Source organism: Salvia splendens, chromosome 14, assembly GCF_004379255.2.
Source record: "Salvia splendens isolate huo1 chromosome 14, SspV2, whole genome shotgun sequence".
NCBI classification, from domain to species: Eukaryota; Viridiplantae; Streptophyta; class Magnoliopsida; order Lamiales; family Lamiaceae; genus Salvia; species Salvia splendens.
The window spans coordinates 25,262,401-25,274,177 of NC_056045.1; the positions used below are offsets into that span (position 1 = coordinate 25,262,401).

The 11,777-nt window shown below is 42.6% G+C and overlaps 1 pseudogene; it reads right to left on the reverse strand.

The window, feature by feature from the left end:
* Positions 1–280: 280 nt before the first annotated feature.
* LOC121764406 lies at positions 281–8,034 on the reverse strand (annotated as a pseudogene).
* Positions 8,035–11,777: the final 3,743 nt, after the last annotated feature.

Genomic DNA, 11,777 nt, shown 5'->3' on the forward strand with positions numbered 1-11,777 from the left:
ATGTGCACCCTAGTCTAATCATATGTGAGAGATTAGGCTTATTTGAAGCCAAAGAGAGAAGAAAAAAAAAAGTAAAAAGGGATGAGATGAAAAAAAAGCAAAAGTTACAACTGATGGAATGGTGTGAGTTGTGTAACTTAGTGCACAGGGAGTGTGCATTCACCATCAAGCTATCTGCTCCTAGTCTACAAGTGTACCTCAATGTTTCTACTATCAACTTCAAACTTAGCGTTTCTTCAATCAACTTCAAATTCTGAGACATGCACGGACCAAATAGGATTTAGGACATGAGTTTAATAGGACCTTTCTCAGAAACCTCAGAGTACCATGATTTCCATGCGTCAACAAAGTGTGAGAAAAGATCTTTCAGAGCTGAGATCAAGAAAAAGTTTCCCATTATCGAGTAAACAAGAATATCAGTAGACGACTTTTATATAAAACTTCCATGTATAGGCCATATTCAGAAAATGACTGAAGTCACCGAACCGAATCATGTTATTTTTTTCAAATGAACAGCTGTAAGTACCTTGGTTGTGATACTGAGGTCTGTAAGAGGAGGCTAGACTTTCCCAGTCAACAGCCACATTCCCTTTTCCATCATGAGAATCTCCAACCTCAGGCACATTTGCAGGTGCAAAGGGGCCAAACTGGTAACTCTTTCCTACAGTTATCCTCTCGTCCTCATTTTGTTTCTCATGTTTAACTTGAACTTGATTATGTGCCTTCAAGATTTTGAATCTATCTTCATCCATCCTGAGCCTCTTTGTAGTAGCATTAGTGAGATCAGTTCCAAATATCCTCTTCTTATAATCACTCTGAATCATGGAATCAGCAGTTGTGTTATCTGGTTTTCCCAGCCATCTGAAAGCTGGTTTCCTTGTCTCAGGGTGATGAGTCTGAAAATTTCACCCACAAGAAGTTATTCCGCGTTAATCATGATCAAAAATCATAATACATAATCATAATAGCAACCCATAAGAAAATTTACCTTCTCAATAAATTTCATGGACGACAACACATTGGCAATGTCATACAGTCTTCTGACTTTCGCTGCAGAGTTGCACAAACAGTGTTAACAAACGTGTTATTGTAATTTGCATTCTAACTGTAGGAAAGAAATCAGGAGCATAATGAGTAATTGATATGAAGAATATTTACCAAAGATAGGACACCATTAATGTAAATTAGGTTTACCTTTCTTGTATCATAATGTAGCCTATATAAGCATATGATCTCTTTACATTTATAATCAATCAATAGAATCATATTCATACCCTAATTCTACATGGCATCAGAGCAGGAGGCTCGAGTTGATCGTTGGCTCAGAAAATTTTCATTATAGCCTGATATACCAATCCCGACCTTTCAGCCTAGACCAAACCAATCTCAACCCTTCGGCCTAAATCAAACCAAAGTATCCCACCCTGCAAAATCGAAAACATGTCAGACGCAGAGGATGTCAAACCCGATCTAGAACAACCGGCGAAACTGAAGAACAGCAAGAATGTCACCGTGGCATTCAAGCTCAATGGAAAGAACTACCTATTGTGGTCGAGGCTTATGAAAGTCAAGATCGGAGGCCGAGGGGCCTATTCGCACATCAGAAACGATCCCCCAGAACCCGGGAGCAAGGGTTATGACGACTGGGAGGAAGACGATCTAGTGGTGTTTTCATGGATCGTCGATAATATCAAAAATAAAATCATTGCCGACTTTGCTCATCACCTAACGGCGAAAGCTCTGTGGGACAGCCTTGCCATAACGTTTGAGAACAAGGCGGACAAGTACCTCATATATGACCTGGAAGAGAAAGCAATCACAATCAGACAAGGAGATCTGGACTTAGAGACGTATTATCGGAGAATCAACGGGCTATGGATTAACATCGACCGGTGCCAGAAACAGCCCATCACTTGTTGCGATAAGGGCATCAATCAATACCGAACACATTCGAACGAAAAGAGGTTGTTCAAGTTTCTGACCGGGCTGAATCGGTAGTATGATTCCATCAAGTGAGAGATCCTCAAAGAAGACCCCTACCCATCAGTCGAGGCGGCCTATGGATGGGTGAAGACGGAGGCGGCTCGACAGAATATCATGCCACCGGCGTCGTCTCCCCCTACCGAAGCCGTCGGCAATTATGCCGGAGACACATCATCTGGGGGAATCGGGAGCGAGTTCTCGGCCCAGAACCAACGCCTATCCCCGCGACACGGACCACCGCGACCCGCAGCCATCGGCCGACCAGGGAACCGCCAAGACACGTCAAAACTCTAGTGTTCACACTGTGGCAAGCAGAAACACACGTATGAGACGTGTTTCAAGAGGTTGGGATATCCGGAGTGGTGGGAAGAGAGGCAGAAGGCGAGAGCACCCCCAATCTCAGGCTAAATTAGCCGTGGAAGTGAACGAAGACGGAGTACCGAAGCAAATCGGTACCGGAATTAATGGAGGACAGGGGCAGACGGTGAACTCGGAGGTCCAACCTGGCGGCGGCAACATACGAGGGGCAGGCAATTTCGCCGGACGAGCAGAGGCGACGGGAGGATCAGACGGAAGGGGTAGCGGAGCAAATGGAGGTAAAGGGTTTGATTTTATACCAAACCCTAGTTATTTACCCAAATTAGAATGGCCACCGCATAAGTTTCGATTATTACAGAATACACCCCGTAGAATTACAAAGGAACCCCCTGATCCGTATAAATTCAAAATTGATCCCAGCTGCAAGTCAAAATCTCATATAAGACCCCATCGTCATAAAAATTGCAAATCAGCCCCATTTTTATTTGATTATGTGTCTAAAAATCCGTTTGCACCCCTAGAGAGAATTTCCGCTGCATTCCATGTTGATAAAATGATCGATATACATGCGAGGGGATGAATTTTTGACTGTGGGGCAAACGACACTATGACTCCAGAAAAAAAATGATTTTGTTGATCTAAGCTGTGAAGTTGATAAATCATACTTTAGAACTGCCAATGGGGAACTAATTACAATTGTGGGGTCTGGAACTATTGAGATATCTCCCACTCTTCGCCTCAAGAATTGTCTATATGTTCCTACTTTGTCTCAGCGGCTAATGTCTATTAGGCATGTCACGAAGGAATTGAACTGCACGCTCCTAATGTATCCTGATTTTTGTATCTTGCAGAATATTCAGACGAGGAGGATTCTTGGGCGTGGCACTGAGAAGCAAGGACTCTACTACGTGGACGAGATAGCTCAACATAGTAGTGCGATGCTGGTTCACGGGTCCACGAAACAAGAAACTTGGCTTTGGCACCGAAGACTAGGACACCCCTCCGCGGGTTACTTTAAACTTCTTTTTCCAAACCTTTCTATTCCTGTTGATTTTCCTTGTGCAACTTGTGTTTTGGCCAAGAGCCACAGACAGTCGTTTAAACCTACGAATACTCGAATGAATTCCATGTTTTCCTTAGTACATTCTGATGTGTGGGGTCCTACTTTGATTGTGGGTGGAAATGATTTTAAATATTTTGTGATATTTGTTAATGACTGCACTAGGATGACATGGGTTTATTTTCTAAAACACAAGTCCGAAGTATTTGACAGATTTACATCTTTTTTCAAACTTATCCAAACACAGGTCCACACTACTATTAAAACCCTTTGATCTGATAATGGGAAGGAATGTGTGAATAGTGCCATGATCCAATTTTGCACCAAAAAGGGTATCATCCACCAAACTTTCTGTCCCTATACACCCGAACAAAATGGGGTAACCGAAAGAAAGAATAGAACAATCTTAGAAATGACCCGAGCCTTGATGATTGAATTCAAAGTTCTGAAATCCTTTTGGCCCGAAGCAGTTGCTACCTCTATCTACCTCATGAACCGACTCCCCACAAAAATCCTTCGGATGAAAACACCCCTTGATACCTTGTCCAAAATTGCCAATATTCCCGAGTACCTGAACCTCTCACCAAAAGTCTTTGGGTGTACCGTCTATGTTCATATTCCAAAATATGAAAGAACCAAACTATCCCCATGTGCAACCAAATGTGTCTTCGTGGGGTATGGGTTACACTAGAAAGGCTATCGATGTTTTGATCCCCAAACCAAAATGGTCATCACCACTATGAACTGCAATTTTTTGAAAACCAAATTCTTTTACCAAACCCACCTTAGTAGCCAGGAGGAGAGTGATCCAGGTAGTACTAGTGACTATCTAAGTTGGGTTGTGCCATTGTCAAGCTCTTCGATTGAGGATCCAACAGAACCAGTTGTCACTACCGCCGAGCAAGTCTTACCACAAGAGTCGTCTCAACCACTAACTCAAGCACCTCCTCCGACGATATCCGAGGTAAATTCCGACACGTAACAGTCTTCTATACCTATTTCCACTGACTCAGTTGAAACAGAACCTCAAGAAGAGGTGAATGGCATTGATGGAGACAATAGACGGTATATACTCCCACACCGAAGTACAAGGGGGATACCGCCAAAGAGATATTCTCCCGAGAAGATAGGGAATAAAAGCAGATATGGAGTGGCAATCTCCGAGCAAGGGGATCTATCTAAAATGGCAAGGGCTTTTGCGGCCGCGCTATATGAAGAAGAAGAGATCCCACAAACGGCCGAAGAGGCAATGAGGCATAAACACTGGAAAGAGGCAATGCTCACCGAAATGAAAGCTTTGATGAAGAATAACACGTGGGTAAAAAACAAGCTGCCTGAAGGGACAAGAACTGTTGGATGCAGATGGGTGTTTACAATCAAGAGAAGGCCAGGCGGAACGATAGAACGATATAAAGCTCGACTCGTGGCGAAGGGATACACTCAGACGTATGGCGTCGATTATGCTGAAACATTCTCTCCGGTGGCCAAGATTAACACTGTGAGAGTGTTGTTTTCCATCACCGCTTACAAGGATTGACCACTTCATTAGTTCGATATGACTAATGCATTCCTCCACGGTGAATTGCCGAAACCTGTATTCATGGAACCCCCTCCTGGGTTCACTCAAGAATTCCAGAACGGTGAAGTCTGCCAATTGAAGAAGACACTTTACGGCTTGATACAGTCCCCACGAGCCTGATTTGGAAGGTTCACTGAAGTGATGAAGAAATATGGGTATAAGCAGAGCAATTCTAACCACACTCTGTTCCTAAAAAATAAAGACGGTAAGATCACATGTCTGATGATATATGTAGATGACATGAAATCAGCAAGTTGAGAAAGAACTTGTTCAAAGAATTTGAGATGAAGGATTTGGGATTGCTCAAGTACTTTCTGGGAATAGAGATGCTTCGGTCAAAAAGGGGAATCTTCATCTGTCAGGGGAAGTATATATTAGATCTATTGGCAGAAGTTGAGATGATAGATTGCAAGCCCGCAGATACCCCCATAATCCAAAACCATGGTCTACAATTGAAGGAAGGTGCAAGACAGACAGACAAGGGATGATACCAGAGGTTAGTCGGAAAACTGATCTACCTATCTCACACGAGGCCGGACATAGCCTATGCAGTGGGAGTAGTAAGCCAGTTTATGCATGCACCTCAAGAGGAGCATTGGGAGGCGGTCCTTCGAATAGTTCGATACTTGAAGAACATGGACTTATATTTGAGAAACATGGTCACATGGAAGTTCATGGTTTCACTGATGCTGATTGGGTTGGCAACCCAAATGACAGAAAATCAACTGCCGGATATTTTACCTTTGTGGGAGGAAATCTTGTGACATGGAGGAGTAAGAAGCAAAAGGTGGTGGCACTGTCCAGTGCAGAGGCAGAATTCCGAGGAATCAAGAGTGGATTGACAGATATATTGTGGCTAAGGAAACTTATGACCGAGCTGGACCTGCAACCTATACAACCATGTAGGTTGTTTTGTGATAACAAGGCAGCAATCAGCATATCCGAGAATCCGGTTCAACACGATCGAACCAAACATGTGGAGGTAGATAGGCACTTCATCAAAGAGAACATTGAAGCTAAGGTGGTGGAGATGCCATATGTCAAATCTGAAGATTAATTGGCGGATATTCTGACAAAGGCTGTGAACTCGAAGTCATTCCGAGAAGTACTAGGCAAGTTGAGTATCATAAACCCTGTTACTTAACTTGAGAAAGAGTGTAGGAAAGAAATCAGGAGCATAATGAGTAATTGATATGGAGAATATTTACCAAAGATAGGACACCATTAATGTAAATTAGGTTTATCTTTCTTGTATCATAGTGTAGCCTATATAAGCATATGATCTCTGTACATTTATAATCAATTAATAGAATCATATTCATACCCTAATTCTACATATAGCAAGGTGAAGTAAGTGAAACCAAAGGTTGGGTAAGTTACTTCTGGTAGTAATTGAAGTGTGCTTTCCGTCACCAAGCAAAAGCTTTGCAGCTTCATCAAGTGAAATCATATCCATCTAAACGAAGAAAATCAATATTCATAAATCATGAAGCTCACGACACCTTAATTATATTCATGATATAAAAAGCTACAAACAGAGGTAAACTCACATCAGTGCAAAGGAACAGCTTAACAAAATTCTGTGTAAGCAACCCAAGAGACTTTTCCTTCCTACCATCACCTAGATATGAAGAAAGATAAAGATCATTCTTCAATTACAGAAATTTCAGCTTGGATGAAAGGGTTAAAAGTTAATTGAAGCCCAACTCATATTGGAATCAATGTTATCAAATAGCGGATATGGCGGCGCCATGGCACTATGGCATGGCGTTCGGTGGTGAAAATGCCATAGCACCATGTCGCTGCCATAGCACCACCATATCCGACATTTGACAACATTGTGTGTGTACTGCATTTAGGAATGGGGCATTATGCAATAAACATGGAAGTTAGATTTGTATTTTATGCTTTATTAATTGTTTAAAGTGTTTTAGATGTAATATTTTTAATATTTTTTAATTTTTGAATTATATATAAATATATAAGTATTATTTTATTTATTTAATTATTGACTGTATCCCGGTGGCGGTTTTTAGGCAAACCGCCATAAGCCGCCATACTAGATTGATAACATTGATTGGAATGGAGACTCACGTTTAAATACAGAACTTGAATCCGATTTATCATTTTGACTTAGTTGTTCATATCTGAGCACATTTCATCTTCTTCATCGTCTGAAATCTGATGAGAAAAACATATGACAAACAATTTAAGAAAACTTATTTAGAAGCAGACTCATATAATTTAAAAGGCTAAATCAGTTGAAATTCAATTCAATCTTTCAACAACGATGCGAGTGGATATATAAATGAAAATTGAAGAAGACGTACTTTCTCAGAGCAACTCGTATCAGCTCCAGGCACAATATCTCTTAAACCTTCTCTCTGTAAATTAATTGAAGATCGAAAACAGCAATTAGTGACAATGACACTGAAATCGAAACAATTACGCTACGAAAATTCAGAAACATCGAAAAAATACCTTTAGATTTTCCAAAGCCTTTGGGATAGCCCCATATCCTTTCCAAGTATATCGATTTTTCGCCTTCCTCGTAAGAATCTATAAACCACAAAATTTGAATCAGCTAAAAATGGAATGTAGCGCAGTTCATCCAATTCTCAAATAATTCCGAAGATGCAAGATGCGCCAAAAATGAGAAGCTCTTACGCCAACGCTCTCCAAAACATTCACTATGTCATAGATCCGCCTCCTCTCCACTCCTACAAGCAAAAACATCCAAACATTTAATGGAAAAATTGAACTTTGAAAGGGGGAAAAAACTGACACCCCAAAACAAAATTAAATACCTAATTTCACTGCGGCATCGTCGAGCCCAATTGACTCGACCCCATCGTGATCGTACAAGCTCAAAAAACTGCATAATTACAACGCAGACACGCTGTTAGATGCAAAATTGGGGGAGAAACAGAAGATTTCATTAATGGGGAAAGTCCACCTACACACAACACACACATACATCACGAATTAAACACATACTTGGAACATAGAAGGCCGAGGGATTTCTGTTTAAGTATGGTATATCTTTAGATCCAGATTCCGTCACTCCTCCGGAGTGTTTACTAACCGAGTCCATTTAAATCTTCAACTATAGCTGCGCAATTCAGCGAGAGAGATGAAGATACATGCAATTGGGCAATGAAGCACACCCAGTAGAAGGTAAATCTGTGTGTGGGTGCGGGCGGAGAGACCGTTAAGAAGGGGTGTTGGGAATGGCGGGGATGATTGAGAAGGGTTTGTGAATTTGAGAGGGATTTGAAAGTTTGAATATCCGCCATACAAATAAAGCGGTAGTTTGAATTTCATTAGCAGTGAAATTGGGAGACCCGCTGCGGATATCATATTACGAGATTGACCTCAGTAGATGTGAGTATTTTGAGTTTATAGTGAGGGTAAATATGAGAATTTGCTTTTGGGAACTTAAATGTAGGAACCAGAGTCAATTTCATTTAATTACGGTTGCTTTGGGATTAGTGCAACCCTGAAATTTGAAATTAAATTAAAAATTTTAGTCAGTCTTCATTTTATTATTAGAGCATCTCCAATAGAGATAGCTCAGCCATAGGCCAGCCATAGCCTATCCACAAATTCTACCTGTCATATCATCAGCACTAAAAACTCATCCTGTCACATCATCAGAACAAGCAACTGGACAAGCAATAGGTCAGCAATAGCCTAGTCACAATAAACAAAATTATAAAAAACAAATAATTAACAATCACACCAAATACGGAATTAAATTTACTACACAGATACGGAAAAATTCAATAATAATATTAAAATTTTAAAAAGTACATTAATTTAAAAAAACTCCTCCTCTACACACGAGCCCCCCGCCTCCGCCTCACTCCTCGTCGTCGTCGCCGTCGCCACCGCCGTCGTCGCCGCTATCCGGGACCCCCAAATCTGCGGCATCTGAGCCCGCGTCTGAGCCCCCCAATTGTGCCGGGGCGGCATTCAAATCGGCCCGCATACTCACGAGCATTGAGTGAAGAAAACTCTTCTCCTCGGGGTCAGTTGTCGTCTTCCAATCAGCTAAGATCTTGTACATCTGAGCCCGCGTTTGTTGACGCGCGAAGAAGGCGAGCTCGGCTGTCGACCTGCCAACGGGGGGGTGCCAACTGGACCTCCTGGGACCCCTGGCGAGCCCGTTGCGCCCGCCTTTGACAAACTGGGCGAGTGCGACGAGTAAATGCAGGAGGGGACGGGAACTCCTGAACATCCTCGAGGAGGTCGTGGGAACCGCCGTTGCTGCCGCCGCTGTAATCACCGGTATAGTTCAATCGCTGCTTCTTCGGCCAGCCAGCATCGACGCCTGGCCGAAACTTCTCGGAGTCCATCAGCACCTCATAGCAGTTCGAGTAGGTAAGGCTTTCTCCGCTATCCTCCTGCAGTCCTCGTCAGTTTGGCCGCTGGTCTGCATGCGGAGGGCGTTGGTGTACAAGCCCGAAAATCGGGAGACCGCAGCCCTGATTCGGTCCCACCCCTTCCGGTACTCCTCCCCGCTTGCTGACCTCCCCTCCGGGTAAAATGCCTTGTAGGCTGCTGCTATTTTAGCCCACAAGTTGACGATCCTCTGATTGTTCGAAGCGAGAGGATCATCGCAAACCCTCACCCACGCCTTGGACAGCACGACGTTCTCCGCATCCGTCCACTTCCTATGTGTCGGGCTCTCGTCATCAGCCGGCTGCGACGACTCGCCAACCACCCTCTTGCCCTTGCCCTTCTTCTTCTTCGGCGTGTCACGACCCCGCCCTACTCCCCCCATTTGAACGGGAGTGTCCGCATCCCCGAGATCTATCCCCAACTCCTCTAAGGAGAAAGTATCACACCCAGTGAACTGCGTCTCCGATGGGGTCGATGTGTGCGAAGAAGCTGTCAAAAAATCAAAACCGGGGCGATAGACGTTGTTCCCCCCGGCGTCCCCTGCATCCCCGGCTGCCACTGCGGCATCATATGCATCCCGGGTGTCCACCCCGGCATCATTTGCATCCCAGGTACCCCCTGCCCGTCCAGCATCGCCGGTCCGCCCTGCGTCCCCTGCCATCCCAGCATACTACCCTCGGATGCCATCCCGGGCATCATCTGCTGCCAATGGTACATGTTGTAGTACCCGGCCATCGGACCCCATCCACTTCCTACGGGTACCGTGGGAGTTTGAGATCCGCTCGTCACTGGAGTAGACTCGTTGTTGTGTTTCATTTCGCGTTGTTGCTCTTGTACAGAAATTAAGATAGAGAGAAAACTCGTTATAACAAGTGGTGCGAATGAAAATGACGTGCAAATCGCGTATATATAGTGTTTCGAAAATTAAATAAAAAAATAAAAAAAACGGTTGGCCGATCGCTCGCCGATTGGGAGCCTGCAATGGCGGCCAGCTGATCGGCGAGCGTCCGAGAATCGACGTGCGCTCTCCGTTTTTCTCGCCGATTTGGCGCTCGCCTACTGCAATGGTTCGGCGAGCGGACCGGCTAGCCGATTCCCGGCGCTGGCCGGTCCGCTCGCCGCCATTGTGGATGCTCTTACAAGTCGCACTATATATCTAGTATCCCTCCGTCCGCCGTTTATAATCTCACTTTGATTTGGCACAAATTTTAATAAATTATTTGACATTGTAAAAACAACTGGAGAAACGAGCTAGTGAAAAGTGGATCCCACTTTTATATGATTTTATGATTGAATGTGAGTGTAAATGAGTTAAGTAAATTGTGGGTCCCCTTACCTAAAATAGAAAAAAGCAAACGAGACTTTAAATTGCGGACATTCCAAAATGGTAAAATGAGACATTTTTTCACAAATGGATAAAGTACTTATATCTCCTAAATAATTTGACGGATACTTCATTCGTCCGTGAATAGGAGTCTCGTTTTTCCATTTAGGTTGTCCGCAAATAGGAGTCTCGGTTCACTTTTACCATAAATTATAATAGGGTCACACGACTCACACATTCCACTAACTTATTTCACTCACATTTCATTTAAAACTAATACTCCCTCCGTCTCATGTTACTTGCACTGTTGCTTTTCGGCTCATCACAAACTGCTTACACTATTTATAGTTTAAGTTAGAATTAATGCATTTAATTAATATGTTAGATTAAATTAAGAGCTCCATTATTAAGTGATGTCTCATTACACTTAAAATTCTATTTTAATTACACTAAAAAATTAATTCCAAATTTACGGCCTAAAATGAAAAGTGCGAGTAGCATGGGACGGAGGGAGTACATACAAGTGAGACCTCTATTCCACTAACTTTTTTCCACTCATTTTTCTTAACATTTCTTAAAACTCATGCCGTCAATAAATAAGACTCTTAATGGCGGACGAAGGGAGTACTATTCAAAATTTAATAATGCAATCATATTTACATTTTCCCACCGTAACAAAACAGTAAAACAATAATGTAATGTTAAGTAAGCGTTTCAAACAAAATAGTGTAATGCTAAGTAACAAAAAAAAATCAGTTTGATATCAGTTCAAATATTTTTTTTTGTTAAATAGAGATAAAGCTAAAATTGAGAAAGATGTCAAATTATTATGGTTAGTGACTTTTTATCCATGGGACTGATGAACTATCTTTTATTTAGCCTTAAGGTTCCATGTCTATAATCGCATTAAAACTGTCTAGGCATGTTCACCTTCTCATAAATGTTAAGCAATAAATCTGGATAAATAATAGTGTTCGTCTTTCGTTATTCAGTCATGCACGGCCCTAGGAATTGAGTGTTGGCCCGCACTATTCACTCGAGTGAGCGTAATTCATTTCTTACAAAAATTGTTGGTTTTCATTTCGTTATAGGAGAATGGACCAAGAAAT